The 20,125-nt window shown below is 42.5% G+C and overlaps 1 protein-coding gene across 2 annotated transcripts in view; it reads right to left on the bottom strand.

Annotated features, from left to right (window-relative positions):
• Positions 1-20,125, bottom strand: part of NPY1R (neuropeptide Y receptor Y1) — a 152,425-nt gene that overhangs the window by 34,665 nt on the left and 97,635 nt on the right. Inside the window, exon 2 of one of the 2 annotated variants that reach the window (XM_073644464.1) lies at positions 460-588. The exons of the other annotated variant lie outside the window; for it this stretch is intronic. The gene's annotated coding sequence lies outside the window, so the exon portion shown is untranslated. The remainder of the gene's footprint in view (positions 1-459; positions 589-20,125) is intronic. 2 annotated transcript variants of the gene reach the window in all.

The following is a 20,125-nucleotide window of genomic DNA, read 5'->3' as shown; positions in this document are numbered from 1 at the left end:
ACAAAACAAGTTTTCTTCCATGAACAGCTCGCTTCAGGTCCTTCCACAACATTTCTATAGGATTAAGGTCAGGACTTTGACTTGCTATTCCAAAACTTCTACTTTATTCTTCTTTAACCTTTCTTTTGCAGAACGACTTTGGTGTTTTGTGTCATTATCATACTGCATAACCCATGTTATCTTGATATTCACATGATGGACAGATTTGCTCCTAAAATTCAGAACTTATGCTTCCATCAATGATAAAAAGCCTTTCTGGCTACAGGCAGTAAAACAGTCCCAAATCATAATACTACCACCACCATGTTCACATATGGTATGCTAAAATTTTTTATGCTGTAATACATTGTTTAGGGCAGCCCAGTGGCTCAGTGGTTAACACTGCAGCCTTACAGAGCTGGGATCCTGGGTTCAAATCTCACCAAGGACAACATCAGCAAGGAGTTTGTATGTTCTCACCGTGTTTGCATGGATTTCCTCCCACACTCCACAAGACATACTGATAGGGAATGTACAGTAGATTGTGTGCTCCAATGGGGACAGTGCCGATATTGTCTGAATTGTAAAGTGCTCTGGAGTATGTTGGTGCTATATAAATAAAAAGATTATTAAAGATTATTATTGTTTCTTTCCCCAAACATAACACTTCTCATTTAAATCAAAAAGCTATGTTTTGGTCTACTCCATCCCCAAAGCATTGTTCAAATATCCTTTGGCTTGTCCAAGTGATCTTTAGTAAATGGCAGATAAGTAGCTATGTTCTCTTTGGAGAGCAGTAGCTTTCTCATTGCAATCATGACATGTACAGTACAGAACAAAAGTTTGGACACACCTTCTCATTTAAAGATTTTTCTGTATTTTCATGACTATGAAAATTGTACATTCACACTGAAGGCATCAAAACTATGAATTAACACATGTGGAATTATATACTTAACAAAAAAGTGTGAAACAACTGAAAATATGTCTTATATTCTAGGTTCTTCAAAGTAGCCACCTTTTGCTTTGATGACTACTTTGCACACTCTTGGCATTCTCTTGATGAGCTTCAAGAGGTAGTCACCGGAAATGGTCTTCCAAGAATCTTGAAGGAGTTCCCAGAGATGCTTAGCACTTGTTGGCCCTTTTGCCTTCACTCTGCGGTCCAGCTCACCCCAAACCATCTCGATTGGGTTCAGGTCTGGTGACTGTGGAGGCCAGGTCATCTGGCGTAGCACCCCATCACTCTCCTTCTTGGTCAAATAGCCCTTACACAGCCTGGAGGTGTGTTTGGGGTCATTGTCCTGTTTAAAAATAAATGATAGTCCAACTAAACGCAAACCAGATGGAAAAGCATGCCGCTGCAAGATGCTGTGGTAGCCATGCTGGTTCAGTATGCCTTCAATTTTGAATAAATCCCCAACAGTGTCACCAGCAAAGCACCCCCAAACCATCACACCTCCTCCTCCATGCTTCACTGTGGGAACCAGGCATGTAGAGTCCATCCATTCACCTTTTCTGCGTCGCACAAAGACACGGTGGTTGGAACCAAAGATCTCAAACTTGAACTCATCAGACCAAAGCACAGATTTCCACTGGTCTAATGTCCATTCCTTGAGTTCTTTAGGCCAAACAAGTCTCATCTGCTTGTTGCCTGTCCTTAGCAGTGGTTTCCTAGCAGCTATTTTACCATGAAGGCCTGCTGCACAAAGTCTCCACTTAACAGTTATTGAACAGATGTGTCTGCTGCTAGAACTCTGTGTGGCATTGACCTGGTCTCTAATCTGAGCTGCTGTTAACCTGCGATTTCTGAGGCTGGTGAATCAGATAAACTTATCCTCAGAAGCAGAGGTGACTCTTGGTCTTCCTTTCCTGGGGCGGTCCTCATGTGAGCCAGTTTCTTTGTAGCGCTTGATGATTTTTGCAACTGCACTTGGGGACACTTTCAAAGTTTTCCCAATTTTTCGGACTGACTGACCTTCAATTCTTAAAGTAATGATGGTCACTCGTTTTTCTTTACTTAGCTGCTTTTTTCTTGCCATAATACAAATTCTAACAGTCTATTCAGTAGGACTATCAGCTGTGTATCCACCAGACTTCTGCACAACACAACTGATGGTCCCAACCCCATTTATAAGGCAAGAAATCCTACTTATTAAACCTGACAGGGCACACCTGCTTGCTGCAGGTTAGATGAAGTCAGAGTTTTATCTGCTGCATATCTAACAGTTCTCTGAATGCTGAGTTGTGTATAACCCCACCCCCACCATTGATTGGCTGCTTTCTGTGTACACTGTGCATAGGCAGAAAGCTACAGGTAAAAAAGGAAAGAAATTCCAGCTTCTTTAAGTGCAGCAGACAATTCTTTATTCCATAAAATCAAATTCCGTAGTTATAACAGGATTTGCATTTCGAACGCTCCAACCTGTGTTCTTTATCAAAGCTACATACAAAAGTGCCCACCATCTTTTTATACCATAAAACAGAGGTCCCCAACTGCCGGTCCGCGGACCAGGACCCGGCCGTTGGGGTTTTTCAGCCGGTCCGCGGCGCCGCTGACAGTTGTAGAGGATCAGCAGGGAGAAAGCCAGCATGTGATCAGTAGCCTATAAGAAAAGAGGAGGAGGGACTGGCAGTGAATAGATAATTAGCCATGTGGCCCTACTCACAGAATGTGCTCAGGCAGGAGCAGGGACAAGCAGGTCATGTGTGTCCAGCGCTCCTTCCCCTCCTGCTAGCTGCGAGTTGGAGGGGGAGGGGCTCTGGATGCTAATGGGCAGCTAGATATGACGTCAGGTGTCCCACCGTTATGACTCCTGTAGCTGTGTTCTGGTGTCGTGCGGCCTAGCAGCAGATTTTCTGGTTAAAGTGAAAAAAGCAAATAACAGTGAAAATTCATAGCAGCAGTGGCTGTGTCCAGTAGCAGCAGTAGTGGTCATCATCATCAGATGGGACCTAGATGGGACCGTCTTGTTGCAGGAAAACAAGCCCAGTGCTCCCACTGATCCAGGGAAACAAGCCTGGTGCTCCCACTCATTCTGAACCTATGGTAAGTTGAATCACATTCTCATTATAAATGTCATAATTATATGATAAGTATGCACTAAGCTCCACCCCTCCATAACCCCACCCACATATGACCAAAGCCCCGCCCCCACCCCCACCGGGCCATTGAAAACTGGTCTTGCTTAAAGCCGGTCCCTGGTGCAAAAAAGTTTGCCGACCACTGCCATAAAACACCAATTACGCTAAAATATCACATGATTTCAAGACAATTTACATACATAATTGAACATGCAAAATATGTTAAAAATGCAGCTCTGAGTATATGGTATTGAAAAAGTCTTTCCTAATCCCAGAGGTGGAAATCATAGAAAACGCCTTTTGGACCGAGAAGCATATTGGATTGGATTTTCCATTTAAATACTTGCCATCCAAATGGATTAAATATGCAACGTGAGATAATGTTTCATTATTAGTGAACTATGGTGCTGGCACCTTGTCTGATCTAATGAAATTCATTTTTTAATATATTTTACATTTCTAACATATTTTCTATAGGCAGAAAGCTGCCAATCAGTGGTGAGGGTGGGGTTATACAGAGCTCATGAATATGCAGGACTATATGCCAGCAGGTATACTAGTCCTCTAGTGACAGTCAGGGTCTCTGTCTCTACATTAGGCTTCTCTGAGATTAAGTGGCAAAAATATGGAGACAGAGTCCCTTCAATGGTATATTTTCAATTAATCTTAATTGTGACTTGCAATTAAAGGATTGTGCACGTCTTCTTTCTCCAAGAGCACACCTCCTCTCTCCCAGTGTCCTGCTTGCTGGGTGGCTGTGCACTCCTGTATGCTGAAAGTTCAGAACAATAACATTGTCGTGACACTATTCTTAATCCCTTTACAGCCTGTGGCGTATTAGTATGCACCAGGCTGTAACCCCCTGATCAGCGCGGGCTCCGGCGCTGAGCCCACACTGAACCGGGATCATGTTAGCTGATTATTACAGCTGACATGTGCCCGCAACAGCCGCGGGTGGAATCGCGATCCACCCGCGGCTGTTAACATGTTAAATGCTGCTGTCAATCTCTGACAGCGGCATTTAACAGCGCCGCGAGGAAGCGCGTCACTTATCCCGCCCATCGGTGACCCCGTCACGTGATCTCGGGTCACCGATGCATGGGCATGATAACCCTGGGTCTGCAGCAGACTCCAGTGGTTGTCATGAGCTGATCGCTATGAGCGCCACCTAGTGGTCGGCGCTCATGGCACAAGAGCATTTCTGCTACATAGAGGTGATCTGCTCATCACCTCTATGTAGCAGAGGCGATCGGACAGTTGCTGCTTCTAGTCTCCTATGGAGACTATAGAAGCAAGCAAAAATTGAAAAAAAAATGTTTTTAAAAATATTAAAAAAAATTAAAAAATATAAAAGTTTAAATCACCCCCCTTTCGCCCCATTAAAAATAAAATAATAAAAAAAAAACCCCACATACACATATTTGGTATCGCCGCGTTAAGAATCGCCCGATCAATATAAAAAAAGAATTAATACGATCGGTAAATGGCGTAACGAGAAAAAAATGCTAAACGCCAGAATTACGTTTTTTGGTCGCCGCAACATAGCAATAAAATGCAATAACGGGCGATCAAAACATCAGATCTACCCCAAAATTGTATCAATAAAACCTTCAGCTCGGCGCGCAAAAAATAAGCCCTCATCCGGCCACAGATCCTGAAAAGTGGAGACGCTACGGGTCTTGGAAAATGGCGCCATTTTTTTTTTTTTAGCAAACTTTGGAATTTTTTTTCACCACTTAAATAAAAAAGAAGCTATACATGTTTGGTGTCAACAAACTCGTAATGACCTGGAGAATAAGAATGGCAGGTTAGTTTTTGCATTCAGTGAACGTGGTAAAAAAAAAACATCTGTGGTTTTGCACTTTTTTTTGCAATTTCACCGCACTTGGAATTTTTTTCCCATTTTCCCATACACGATATGGTAAAATCAGTAATGTGGTTCAAAAGTACAACTCGTCCTGCAAAAAATAAGCCCTCATACGGCCTTATTAACCAAAAAATAAAAACGCTATGACTCTGGGAACAAGGGGAGCAAAAAACGAAAATGCAAAAATGGAAAATCCCAGGGTTCCGAAGGGGTTAAAGCATAATCATTGTTTTCGTTTTTATTTAATATATCAATAGTACACATTAAGATAAGCGACTTTGTAATATATCTTATAACAGAAATCTGCTTCTTTCTCTGACAAAATTGATCATTGATTATCAATATTCTCAATTCTGAGGTAAAATGTGAAGACTGACTTTCCTATTACAGAGATAGGGGATGGTGACTACTACGGATACAATTCTATGTAGATAGGAGGAGGAGGAGGGAGGAGCTCGGCCACTGGCTCCTCCCTCCTCCCATCTACATAGAATTGTATCCGTAGCATCGCCATCTCTGTAATAGGAAAGTCGGTCTTCACTGAATACAGATTTTACCTCAGAATTGAGAATTTTCATAATGATTGATCAATTTTGTCAGAGAAAGAAGCATTTTTTTTCTGATAAGATATATTACAAAGTTGCTTATTTTATAGATTTATGAAATTAAAATTAAAATGACGGTAACTTTTTAACTGATTGCTCTCTGATGCTACTAGCAGAGGCAGCTTTTCCACTTACAGCATGGGAGTAAGGCTTGGACTCTGAAGCTGACCTTTTCTAGCGATCCAGCCAGCTTTTGAGCGGTGTTTGCAAGTTGAAAGTGCTCGCTGACATGAGTTTATTCATCGGATGAGAGCTATCCGATGTTTTACTATGTGGTAGTGCAGATTTGCTATTTTTTTCTCATAAAAATCGTAGCATACTGCGGGTTGCTCCTCAAATTGGATCACACGCCCATACAAGTCTATGAGTGCGTGTAAAACATCGGATTTCACGCGGATGTCAACCAAGTGCAGTCCGATTGATGCGGTCGCAGACAATGGAGAAGATGGAGTAATTAAGCTCTCCTTCTTCTCCGCACCTGTGCTCCCGATTCTCTAATACGGGAGAACTGAATCACAGAAAACTGACACTCTGACCAAAGTTTGAGCCAAGAGTCTTTACCATAATCGAACTGATTCTCACGCATGACAGAATCAACGATCGTAGGAGCCCGGCCTAACAGTTTTCAAGCGCATGCTCATTGTTTAGGTGACCAGTCACACTGAGGTGGCTGATAACCTAGGCAACAAGCAGTAAACTATAGAATTAAAAATCCTTCAGTTCTTGAGAATGGAGAGTTTTTTAATAAGTAAATAGCAAAGTTGCTTGTTTTTACAATCACTTTGCAATTTTAACCAGTAATAAAAATGAGACAATCCCTTTATTTAATTATATTTCCCTAATTTTGTTACTACTATAATTAGTATATTGCTGGAAATAAAATAAGGAGTTTGGCAGGTTATAACTACTGTTTATGTTATATATAAAATATTACATATACAGTATAGAGATATAAAAGTATGACAGACGTATTGCCTTACAGCTTTGGGGTCTTAGGTTAGAATCTCATAAAGGACAACATTTGCATGGAGATTATATAATAATAATTATTTTTATTTATATAGCGCCAACATATTTCGCATCACTTTACAATTAAGCAGGGATGTTAATCTTGGGTTTTTATGGATTTCCTGATTTATTTCCATACTCCAAAATGAAACATAGGTTGTAGAATATTTTGGTACTATGTAAGTAATGATAAATATTATAAAGAATTACTGCAAGATCAATTCCTCTGTCTACTAAATGCACAATTTCTTTGTGCTTATAAATGATGCCAACATAACACTACCTACTGTTTCATGCATTAAAAAGTTCATAATAAAAATAACTAAATGTTTTTCTTTCCTGCCAGACCTCACCTATCATTTTCCTTAGCGCTTTCTTATGAGATCCTTTTGAATTCTGTTTCAGACTTTATCTCTATACAAGTTTGTACAAATAAATGCCCGATAGGAGTAAGTGATCTGTAGCTTGAACTTCATGTTGATGGAAAAAAATCCAGTAAACAACTTTGGCTATGAACCAAAAAAGAGTGTTTCAAAATAGAGAACGCAAAGTTTATTAAAGTTCATACTGAAAACAAGTTTTCCCATTATTTTTCACAACTCTTTTTTTATAGAACTGAAACTGTATTAAGATTTCAACATCAAAGTACTGCATGTGAGTGGAGTTTTAACAAACCCTTTTAACAAACCACAATAGTTTAAAGGCAGTAGCAGTGCAGGGATTCCAGTGACCAAGTGATCATAAGAGAATTGTTATGCAAATTAGATGTAAATTAGATGTAAAATTGATTTGGTTTTGACAATCAGGGATTAACTGGGACTGTTGTAGAGGGCACCTTCAAGACTTTTTACTACCTAAAAGCGCTGTCAGATGGCCATATTATTCATGTGAGGATCACATCGCAATCCTCGGACTGGCTGTCAGCTTTCCTCACCTGAGCATGACAGCTGCATAGAAATACATGCTGTCACGCTCAGGTCAGGAGAGGCATTAGCCAGTCCTAAGATTGCGATGCGATGGTCATCCGTATTATACGGCTATCTGACTACGCCATAAAGCAACAATTCAAATAGACATACCCATCCAATTACTGAAGATTGTTTTAAATATTCTATTAAAATTAGCCACAAATAAACATATTTTTTGAGAGTAATACTTGCAATTAGTGATGGGCGAGCACTAAAATGCTTGGGTGCTCGATGCTCGAGTCGAGCAAATTGGAATGCTTGGGTGCTCGACCTGAGCAGCGAGCCCAATGTAAGTCTATGGGAAACTCGAGCATTTTTCAGGTGGCTCCCCCTGGCGGTCAGCAGAGGGCCTAAAAATTGCCCAAATCGATGGGAACAGTGCTCAAATGACATGGGAACATCATGGGGAAGACCTCTGGAAGCATTTCGGATGCCCAGGTCACGGCTGTCAACAACATTGTCAGAGGTATTAAGCCACTTTTACGGACTCACAATAAAACATACAAAAACGAAACCAAAATGGATTTTCCTGGGAAATATGTTAAGGAACATCCTTTCCAGGGTAATGACCTGTATATAAGGCAAAATAAATAACCAAAAACAAAAATACTCCTCCACACCTTTGGCTATGTTCACACGCATTTTTGCACTTTTGCATTGCTTTCAACCGTGACAAATGCATTCACCGGGAAATGTAATTTTAACATTTACCAACCTTATCTGCCCATGTGGTGTGTGACACATCATCAGACACATCCTGTTTAATTTATGAATGAAAGACCCTGAAAGTCACAAAGCTTATTTTTATAGGGCCTTCAGGCGCCTTTACTATTCTTAAAGGGCCAGCAGTCGGCCCTCACTATTCTTAGAGAGCCATCAGCCGGCTATGCTTTGTTGCTCCCATTACTAAAGAGTGGGTCTCCTATACTGTTATTGCATATGCAGTGAATGGCAGGGCTGCCCAAAATTTGGATGCACCCCAATATCCATTTGAAAATTTGGACACACCCCAATACCCCTTTGAATAGACTTAGAGGAGGGCCTCCTGAAAACAATATTCCCATTATTAGGAAGTGGGACTCCCATTGTTTTTGCCTATGCAATGAATGCAAGGGTTGCCAAAAATTTGGAGGCAATCTAATGCCCCTTGCAAGAGACGTGGAGCTCAGAGGGCCTCCTGAAAAAATGTTCCCATTATTAGGAAGTGGGTCTCCCATAGTGTTGGCCTATGCAGTGAATGCAAGGGCTGCCAAAAATTGGGGGGCACTCCAATGCCCCTTGGAAGAGACGTAGAGGGCCTCATGAAAAAATGTTCCCATTATTAGGAAGTGGGTCTCCCATGGTGTTGGCCTATGCAGTGAATGCAAGGGCTGCCAAAAATTGGGAGGCACTCCAATGCCCCTTGGAAGAGAGAAAGAGGGCCTCATGAAAAAATGTTCCCATTATTAGGAAGTGGGTCTCCCATAGTGTTGGCCTATTCAGTGAATGTAAAGGCTGCCAAAAATTGGGAGGCACTCCAATGCTCCTTGGAAGAGACATAGAGGGCCTCATGAAAAAATGTTCCTATTATTAGGAAGTGGGTCTCCCATAGTGTTGGCCTATGCAGTGAATGCAAGGGCTGCCAAAAATTGGGAGGCACTCCAATGCTCCTTGGAAGAGACATAGAGGGCCTCCTGAAAAAATGTTCCCATTAGTAGGAAGTGGGTCTCCCATAGTGTTGGCCTATGCAGTGAATGCAAGGGCTGCCAAAAATTGGGAGGCACTCCAATGCCCCTTGGAAGAGACGTAGAGGGCCTCATGAAAAAATGTTCCCATTATTAGGTAGTGGGTCTCCCATAGTGTTGGCCTATGCAGTGAATGCAAGGGCTGCCAAAAATTGAGAAGCACTCCAATGCCCCTTGGAAGAGACATAGAGGGCCTCATGAAAAATGTTCCCATTATTAGGAAGTGGGTCTCCCATAGTGTTGGCCTATGCAGTGAATGCAAGGGCTGCCAAAAATTGGGAGGCACTCCAATGCCCCTTGGAAGAGACATAGAGGAGGGCCTCATGAAAAAATGTTCCCATTATTAGGAAGTGGGTCTCCCATAGTGTTGGCCTATGCAGTGAATGCAATGGCTGCCAAAAATTGGGAGGTACTCCAATGCACCTTGGAAAAGACGTGGAGGAGGGCCTCAAAAAAATGTTCCCATTAGAAAGGAGCAGGTCTCCTATACTAGTAATGCCCATGCATTATGTATATGGGCTGACAAACATTTACCCCTGGGGGGTATACATGAACATACTGTATAAAAATATTTTTTACGTGCATCATAAACACCCTTTAAAAAATTATGTGGGTGTTGCTTCACGGACCATGGTCACCCTGGTGATATGGTGGTGGAGGATAAGGAGAAGAAGGTGGACAAGAGCAAATAGCCAAAATCAGGAAGCATATACCCATGTGTGGGTGTGAAAAGGTGCATGGGAATACACCTCCCAAAAAAAGACACTGGATTTGAGTTTATGTTACGCTGCTATCATTCGGTGGTGTTGAGAAGTCTGGCCCAATCCAGCCCTTGTTCATTTTTATAAGAGTCAGCCTGTCAGCATTTTCAGTTGACAGGCGGATGCGCTTATCAGTGCTAATTCCTCAGGGCCTGTGCGATGGGAGGGTCTGAGAAAACTGCCCTACAACTTTGACAGTGTTCCTCTACCTCTGCTCTATTACATTTGGGTCTCTCTCGCCTGTACTCCATGGTTGTCCAATGCAACCCCGGAAATACTTGGCGAGCATCGAGCAGTAGCGAGCGTGCGCGCTCATCACTACTTGCAATACATATTCTGATGCTGTTTTACAGCCAGTAAATGAATTACAAAATTACTAGACTTTTTATACAGTTTTTCATATAATTTTTAAAATGGTATTCTACATCATCGATCGCTGTCTTCTCCTTGTTTCAATGGCTCACTGGTTCGTGACCACATTTGTGACCGGTCAAATCAAGCAGTGATTGCTGTGTAGAGCGAAAGTCACTTTTTGGATTTTCTCAGTCTAAGTCTATGAGACTCAGAATGAGGATAGAGAGCCTCATTCTGAGTCTCAGAAACTTACATTGAGAGAGTAACCGTGGCTCAACACAGTGATATGGTAGGTTACACATGTGGTCACTTAGTGCTGGAGCAGAACGGAACACCGCTGAAACTGGTACAAGAAGATGACCAGTGAGTATGTTACTTCCTTCATGACACTTACACAAATGATTCTTAAAAAGGGTCAAATGAAAAGAGCCACAGTGCAGCTCATCCAGCATCGCACATCAATGCGAGCTGAGGCAAGAAGGTTTGATGTGTCTGTCAGCGTAGTGTCCAGAGGCTGGAGGCTCTACCAGGAGACAGGCCAGTACACCAGGATACGTGGAGGAGGCCGTAGGAGGGCAACAACCTAGCAGCAGGACCGCTACCTCCGCCTTTGTGCAAGAAGGACAAAGGCGGAGGTAGCGGTCCTGCTGCTGGGTCCATGAAGGTGGTATGAGGGCCCGACGTCCACAGATGGGGGTTGTGCTCACAGTCCAACACCGTGCAGGACGCTTGGCATTTGCCACAAAACACCAGGATTGGCAAAGCCGCCACTGGCATCCTGTGCTCTTCACAGATGAAAGCAGGTTCACACTGAGCACATGTGACAGACGTGACAGATTCTGGAGACGCCGTGGAGAGCGATCTGCCGCCTTCAACATCCTTCAGCATGACCAGTTTGGCAGTGGGTCAGTAATGGTGTGGGGTGGCATTTCTTTGGAGGGCCGCACAGCCCTCCATGTGCTTGCCAGAGGTAGCCTGACTGCCATTAGGTACCGAGATGAGATCCTCAGACCCCTTGTGAGACCATATGCTGGTGCGATTGGCCCTGGGTTCCTCCTAATGCAGGACAATGCCAGACCTCATGTGGCTGGAGTGTGACAGCAGTTCCTGCAAGATGAAGGCATTGAAGCTATTGAATGGCCCGCCCGTTCCCCAGACCTGAATCTGATTGAGCACATCTGGGACATCATGTCTCGCTCCATCCACCAAGTCACGTTACACCACAGACTGTCCAGGAGTTGGCGGATGCTTTAGTCCAGGTCTGGGAGGAGATCCCACAGGAGACTATCCGCAACCTCATCAGGAGCATGCCCAGGAATTGTAGGGAGGTCATACAGGCACGTGAAGGCCACACACAATACTAAGCCTCATTTTTACTTGTTTTAAGGACATTAAATCAAAGTTGGATCAGCCTGTAGTGTGTTTTTCCACTTTAATTTTGAGGGTGACTCCAAATCCAGGCCTCCATTGGTTAATAAATTTGATTTCCATTGATGATTTTTGGTGATTTTGTTGTCAGCACATTCAACTTTGTACAGAACAAAGTATTCAATGAGAATATTTCATTCATTCAGAACTAGGATGTGTTATTTGAGTGTTGCCTTTATTCTTTTGAGCAGTGTATATATATATATAAATATGTATATACTACTGCAAAGTAAGAATGCTTTCAAAAATAGAAGTCTTAAAGGGATTATCCAAGAATTTTGTATTTTTGTCCCTATGGGGCCAAGAACATACTGGCAGGTAGTTGTTAACTATCTTTCTGTTCTGCCTTGCGATGATTATTTCTGACTTAGTGCATTCATAGATTGCTCCTGCCATTGATTCTCCTGCTTCCTGTGATGTCACGTCTCTACTCTGCTCTATAAACAGGGAGTCACGGGGTAGCCCCTCTGCCTGTCAGAATGACGTCAGCAGTGACACCCCATCGACAGAGCAGAATGGAAAAGAAAGAAATGCTCTGGCAACTAGAGGTCAAAGGAAGAAGGAGATTCACAGAAGAAGGAGCTGGAGAGATCAACACAGTTTAGAACAGGCATGTTGTTAGCAAATACCTTCTAGTAAGTTCTTTGCACTATAGGGAAAAAATACAAAATGTCCTGGGCAGCCCTTTCAAGGCTAAGTGCTGCCCACGATGCAGAAATGCTGCAGATTTTTTCTGCATCTCCCTGGCAGGAAAAACGCATGCGGATTTTACATGCGTTTTTCCTGCCAGGTAGAAGCGTTTGTCAAGCGTTTTTGCATGCATTTCTGCATGCGGGTTATCAAGCGCTTTCCAAGCGATTTTAGCATCACTTGGAAAAGTGCTTGACAACTTGGTCACTCTATATAAATCCATGCAACCGGCATAGATTTATACAGTGTGACCAAATTAATAGTTAAAACAAAGAATAAAAATGGTAAAAAAAATAAATAAATTATACTCACCTTCCGATGTCCCCAGTCTCCTGGACGATGCGTCCTGGCTCCCCAGTGGTGTAAAAGGACCTTTTATGACGTAATTTAGTCATGTGACAGGTCACGCGACCGCCGACGTCAGCGGTCGCTTGACCTGTCACATGAATAAATGACGTCATGGAAGGTCCTTTTACACCATCGCGAGCCACCGGGGAGCCAGGACGCATCGTACAGCAGACCAGGGGACATCAGAAGGTGAGTATAATATATATTTTTTATTTTAAATTCTTTTTTTTACAGGTACTATGGTACCCGGGTCTGGAGGAGAGTTTCCTCTTCTCCAGACCCAGGTACCATCCGCACATTGAATCACTTAATATCCGCATGTGCACATGTAGTCATGCGGATATTAAGTGATTCAATGCAAGTCAATGGCTGCAATTACGCTGCGTGTCCGCAAAATTAATGGACGTGCTGCGTATTTTTCCGCAATGATAATCCGCAGTGGAAATTTCCGCAGCATGTGCACATTGGGGACCATGGGGCATGTATTACCAAGTGTTTTTTAAGCATTTTCGCTGTGGATATTCCACGGCAAAAACGCTTGAAAAACGCATAGTGAGCACACAGCCTAATACTTTATTTTCATCAATTAAACTGCAACTGCAATGTGGATGAACAAAAGTCTAAATCTAATCAATAATTGGTGTGACTAAGCTTTGCCTTCAAAACAGCATCATAGCACCAATTCTTCAAGATACACTTGCACTCAGTTTTTGAAAGAACTTGGCAGGGAGGTTGTTCCAAATAAGTTAAAGAACTAACAACTGGTCTTCTGTGGATGTAAACTTGTGCAGATCCTATGTAATCTCAGACAGACTCGACGATGTTGAGATCAGGGCTTTGTGGGGGCTATATCATCATTTCTAGGACTCTTTGTTCTTTTTTTATGTTGAAAATAGTTCATAATAAGATTTACACGGGGTTGTTGTCCTGCTGCAAAATAAATTTTGAGCCAATGAGATGCCAAAGGGATTACCGCATGATGAATAAATACAGCATCTGCCTGTATTTCTCAGCATTGCTGACACCAGGAAATAGGCAATGTTGAGGACCATAGAGGCAGTGATTGTGCAAGGAAACATAATGGAGAAGATGGGAGAGTCTCCCAAGATCTCGATCTGCGCATGCTCCGGCGGACATTTTGCCGAAGCCCATTGCAGGGCTATGTATGGGATAGGGAACCTCCGCTCACCGCCGACTTCTTCTGAGGACGGGGCTGCAGCATCCCGTCGCCATCACCACTGCCCAAGTCATCCTGAATCAGCGACCCTTCTTCTGAGATGGGGCCTGCAGTATCGTCCGACTCCTGCTGCAGCCGCCGCTAACCTCCTGTATCTGTGACCCCGCTCCACCGATGATGCCCCCTAGGTAAAATACTGTACCTTCCCATTATAAGATGCACCCCCGTTTTTCCTCCCGATTTTGGGGGAAAAAAGTGAGTCTTAAGATCCAAAAAATATGGTATTTGTAAAAAAAATGTAGAATTGATCATGAAATAGCTGAGCTTCTGCAGATAGTATAACACAGTAATGATATAATGTTTGAAATCACTAGAATATGTACTGTAATTAACTAGATGGTATTGGACAGCTGTAACGGCAAGTGAATGTGGAATGCAGGAATACAAATTAGCCACATCTTGTGTGGCAAAAGTGTATTCCCCCTTCCATGAAAAGTCATCAAATTGTCGAAGGACCAAAGTGCTATCTTTCAAAAAACCTGCTATTCTGGTAGTTCGTGGTTGCAAATGGTGGTCCAACCATTCACTGAGTCCCTCATTCAGGGAGCCTATTCCTGAAATAATCGGTTGCAGGAGTGGAGGGAAAATCCCTTTGTGTGTTTCAGGTAAACCATGGAATATTGGTATTATGGGATGGTCTGTAAATAATAATTTTCTGAGCTTGCAATCAATGATGCCCAAAGACACTCCCTTGTCTAGTACTTGAGATAATGAATCTTTAAAAAAGATAGTGGGATCAGATCTGAAGGCTACAAAGGCCATGCTTGACAGTGATAGAGATGAATGGATCAAACAACATTCAAAATTTGCCTGTTCGCATGGATTTTACAGGGAAATTTGATTCACAGAGATGTTCTTCTACACAAATTTAAACTCCTTAATTATGCTCTGAAGCATAATATATGTAAGATGTATACAATAAAAAATATACACATCTGTGTGTTTTCTGGGGGCACTGTTGCCAAGCTGCATCTCTACAGTGTGGAGTCCCCTATGTGGGTCTGATTCATTCTTGCATTTGTGCCTGTTTTTTGTTGAGTATTTTGGTGTTTTATGAATTTTTTTTGCATGAACCAAATGCATCTTTCCATTTGTGTCTTTCTTAAAAGTCTAGTTTATATACAGTACAGACCAAAAGTTTGGACACACCTTCTCATTTAAAGATTTTTCTGTATTTTCATGACTATGAAAATTGTACATTCACACTGAAGGCATCAAAACTATGAATTAACACATGTGAAATTACATACTTAACAAAAAAAAGTGTGAAACAACTGAAAATATGTCTTATATTCTAGGTTCTTCAAAGTAGCCACCTTTGGCTTTGATGACTGCTTTGCACACTCTTGGCATTCTCTTGATGAGCTTCAAGAGGTAGTCACTGGAAATGGTTTTCACTTCACAGGTGTGCCCTGTCAGGTTTAATAAGTGGGATTTCTTGCCTTATAAATGGGGTTGGGACCATCAGTTGTGTTGTGCAGAAGTCTGGTGGATACACAGCTGATAGTCCTACAGAATAGACTGTTAGAATCCTGATAGTCCTACAGAATAGACTGTTAGAATTTGTATTATGGCAAGAAAAAAGCAGCTAAGTAAAGAAAAACGAGTGGCCATCACTACTTTAAAAAATGAAGGTCAGTCAGTCCGAAAAATTGGGAAAACTTTGAAAGTGTCCCCAAGTGCAGTTGCAAAAACCATCCAGCGCTACAAAGAAACTGGCTCACAGGAGGACCGCCCCAGGAAAGGAAGACCAAGAGTCACCTCTGCTTCTGAGGATAAGTTTATCCGAGTCACCAGCCTCAGAAATCGCAGGTTAACAGCAGCTCAGATTAGAGACCAGGTCAATGCCACACAGAGTTCAAGCAGCAGACACATCTCTTCAACAACTGTTAAGAGGAGACTTTGTGCAGCAGGCCTTCATGGTAAAATAGCTGCTAGGAAACCACTGCTAAGGACAGGCAACAACCAGAAGAGACTTGTTTGGGCTAAAGAACACAAGGAATGGACATAAGACCAGTGGAAATCTGTGCTTTGGTCTGATGAGTCCAAATTTGAAATCTTTGGTTCCAACCACCGTGTCTTTGTGCGACGCAGAACGGATGGACTCTACATGCCTGGTTCCCACCGTGAAGCACGGAGGAGGAGGTGTGATGGTGTGGGGGTGCATTGCTGCTGACACTGTTGGGGATTTATTCAAAATTGAAGGCATACTGAACTAGCATGGCTACCACAGCATCTTGCAGCGGCATGCTATTCCAATCCCCTTTGCATTTAGTTGGACCATCATTTATTTTTCAACAGGACAATGACCCCAAACACACCTCCAGGCTGTGTAAGGGCTATTTGCCCAAGAAGGAGAGTGATGGGGTGCTACACCAGATGACCTGGCCTCCACAGACACCAGATGACCTGGCCTCCACAGTCACCAGACCTGAACCCAATCGAGATGGTTTGGGGTGAGCTGGACCGCAGAGTGAAGGCAAAAGGGCCAACAAGTGCTAAGCATCTCTGGGAACTCCTTCAAGATTGTTGGAAGACCATTTCCGGTGACTACCTCTTGAAGTTCATCAAGAGAATGTCAAGAGTGTGCAAAGCAGTCATCAAAGCAAAAGGTAGCTACTTTGAAGAACCTAGAATATAAGACATATTTTCAGTTGTTTCACACTTTTTTGTTAAGTATATAATTCCACATGTGTTAATTCATAGTTTTGATTCCTTCAGTGTGAATGTACAATTTACATAGTCATGAAAATACAGAAAAATCTTTAAATGAGAAGGTGTGTCCAAACTTCTCGTCTGTACTGTATATTTGCTTATTTTTTTTGGTTTGCCACCGTGGGGTAGGCTTTCCCGATGTTTTCACCTGATTTGTCTTTTGCAATTTTTCAAAAAGTTGCAAAATGTGTCGCAAGTGCACTCCAGTCCCTATCTACAGAGATTTTGTGTAGCTGAAATTGAAAAATTTTGCAACATTTTCAGAAAAATGCATTTTTTTTCTCTAAGGTTGAAAATATGGTAAAAGCCAGATAAAAAAGACGATTTTTGACTTTTGCACTAAGTTTATGAATCACGTGCCCCGTTTTCAAAAATGTATTGCAAAAAAATATCAGCGAATACTTCATGCTTAACCCCTTAACAACATTAGACATACTAATACGCGTCTGTGCCCTGGGACTTAAGAGCCAGACCCCTATTAGTATGTCATCACGATCGCGCGCGCACACAGGCTGTGCGGGCGCGATCGCCGCCGGGTGTCAGCTGATTGTCACAGCTGACACCCGGTGCTATGTGCAGGGAACGGTCCTGCACCGCTCCCAGCACATTAACCCCCGCAATGCTGCGATCGAAGTTGATCGCAGCATTGCGGTGGCAAGGGGAGGTGATCGCAGATACTCACCTCCTCTTCCGGCCTCCAGCGCTGTCTGCCGTGGCTTCCAGGATGTTGCCATGACGACCCGATGTCGTCATGACAACATCCGGGTCACCAGACAACAGGAAGATTGTTTGGACATGTGCAGTGCATCTCCAAACTATCTTCTCCCTGTCCAGCGCTGACAGCCTGCATGGCACAGGGATGGTGCTGCATTCCTGTGCCATGCAGGCGATCAGAATAAAAAAAGTGAAAGTCCCAGAGTGGGACAGAGTAAAAAATTATAAAAACTGTCAGAAAGTGAAAAAAAATATATATATTTTTTAAAAATATAAAAAAAAAAATAAAAAAAATAATCCACCAAAAATAAAAATATAATGTACCCATCAATAAATATTATTATTAAAAAAAAACAAAAAAAAAAACAATAAAAGTACACATATTTGGTATCACCGCGTCCGGAAAAACTTGACCTATAAAACTGTTGCACTAGTTAACCCCTTCAGTGAACACGGTAAAAATAAAAAACGAAGCAAAAAACAATGCTTTATCATCATACCGCCAAACAAAAAATGGAATAACACGCGATCAAAAAGACGAATATAAATAAAAATGGTACCGCTGAAAACGTCATCTCGTCCCGCAAAAAACAAGCCGCGATACAGCTCCATCAGCCGAAAAATAAAAAAGTTATAGCTCTCAGAATAAAGCAATGCTAAAAAATATTTTTTTCTATAAAATTGCTTTTATTATGTAAAAGTGCAAAACATAGAAAAACGATATAAATGTGGTACCGCTGTAAACGTACTGACCCAAAGAATAAAGCTGCCTTATCAATTTTACCACACGCGGAGCAGAATAAAAAAAAACAAAAAAAAACAATTCCTGAATTGTTGGTTTTTGTTTATTCTGCCTTCCAAAAATCGGAATAGAAAGCGATCAAAAAATGTCACGTGCCTGAAAATGGCACCAATAACAACGTCAACTCATCCCGCAAAAAACAAGCTGTCACATGACTGTCTGCCAAAATATGGAAAAATTATAGCTCTCAAAATATGGCGATGCAAAAACTAGATTTTACAAAAAATGCGTCTTTTAGTGTGTGACAGCTGTCAGTCATAAAAACCCAATATGATTCTGGTATCACTGTAATCGCACAGACCCGAAGAATAAAGTCGTCTAATCACTTATACCGCACGAGGAACGGCGTAAAAAATAAACTTTCAGGTTAGGGTTAGGGCTAGGGTTAGGGCTGGGTTTGGGGTTAGGGTTGTGATGGGGTTGGGATTTTTTTCAAAAGTATGAAAAAAAGATGACGATATGGCGACTAGTGTTGAGCGCAAGTGCATTGAGTATCGTGGGTATTTGAGTGACATGCTCGAGTCTGCGCCTCATATGCTTTGCGGCCAAAAAAACTTTGCGGGGATTGCCTGCCATGCACAAGCGATCCCCGCATGTTTTTTTTTGGGAGTCTAATAACCGTGAAACATGCGGGGTAGGGACTCGAGCATGTCACTCGAGCACACACAGTACATGGTGCATACCTGAGTACCCGATGCAAACTCAAGTAGCGAGCACTTGCGCTCAAGACGAATGACAACTTATTTAATATGATGACCTAATGTTATCAAATTGATTTGTAAAAATGAAAAAGTGTTTTTTTTTTCACTTTTTCATTTTTACGAATCAATTTGTGAAGCACCTGGGGGTTCCAAGTGCTCACTATGCATCTGGATAGGTGCCTTGGGGGGTCTAGTTTCCAAAATGGGGTTACTTGTGGGGGAGCTCCAATGTTTGGGCACACAGGGGCTCTCCAAACGCAACATAGTGTCCGCTAACAATTTGAGCCGTTCAATTTGTTAGCGGACACCATGTTGCATTTGGAGAGTCCCTGTGTGCCCAAACATTTGAGCTTCCCCACAAGTGACCCCATTTTGGAAACTAGACCCCCCAAGGCACCTATCTAGATGCATAGTGAGCACTTGGAACCCCCAGGTGCTTCACAAATTGATTCGTAAAAATGAAAAAGTGTTTTTTTTTTCACTTTTTCATTTTTACGAATAAATTTGTGAAGCACCTGGGGGTTCCCAGTGCTCATTATGCATCTAGGTAGGTGCCTTGGGGGGTCTAGTTTCCAAAATGGGGTCACTTGTGGGGGAGCTCCAATATTTGGGCACACAGGGGCTCTCCAAACGCAACATGGTGTCCGCTAACAATTTGAGCCGATTTTCCATTCAATTTGTTAGTGGACACCATGTTGCATTTGGAGAGTCCCTGTGTGCCGAAACATTGGAGCTCCCCCACAAGTGACCCCATTTTGGAAACTAGACCCCCAAGGCACCTATCTAGATGCATAGTGAGCACTTAGAACCCCGAGGTGCTTCACAAATTGATTCGTAAAAATGAAAAAGTGTTTTTTTTCACTTTTTCATTTTTACAAATCAATTTGTGAAGCACCTTGGGGTTCCAAGTGCTCACTATGCATCTCCATAGGTGCCTTGGGGGGTCTAGTTTCCAAAATGGGGTCACTTGTGGGGGAGCTCTAATGTTTGGGCACACAGGGGCTCTCCAAACGCAACATGGTGTCCGCTAACAATTTGAGCCGATTTTCCATTCAATTTGTTAGCGGACACCATGTTGCATTTGGAGAGTCCCTGTGTGCCCAAACATTGGAGCTCCCCCACAAGTGACCCCATTTTGGA

This window comes from Phyllobates terribilis, unplaced genomic scaffold, assembly GCF_046119375.1.
Source record: "Phyllobates terribilis strain yellow unplaced genomic scaffold, ASM4611937v1 Scaffold_1__5_contigs__length_1240528914, whole genome shotgun sequence".
Lineage (NCBI taxonomy): Eukaryota > Metazoa > Chordata > Amphibia > Anura > Dendrobatidae > Phyllobates > Phyllobates terribilis.
Note: the sequence above shows the minus strand (reverse complement) of the source record. Positions and strands in the feature narration are given on the sequence as shown.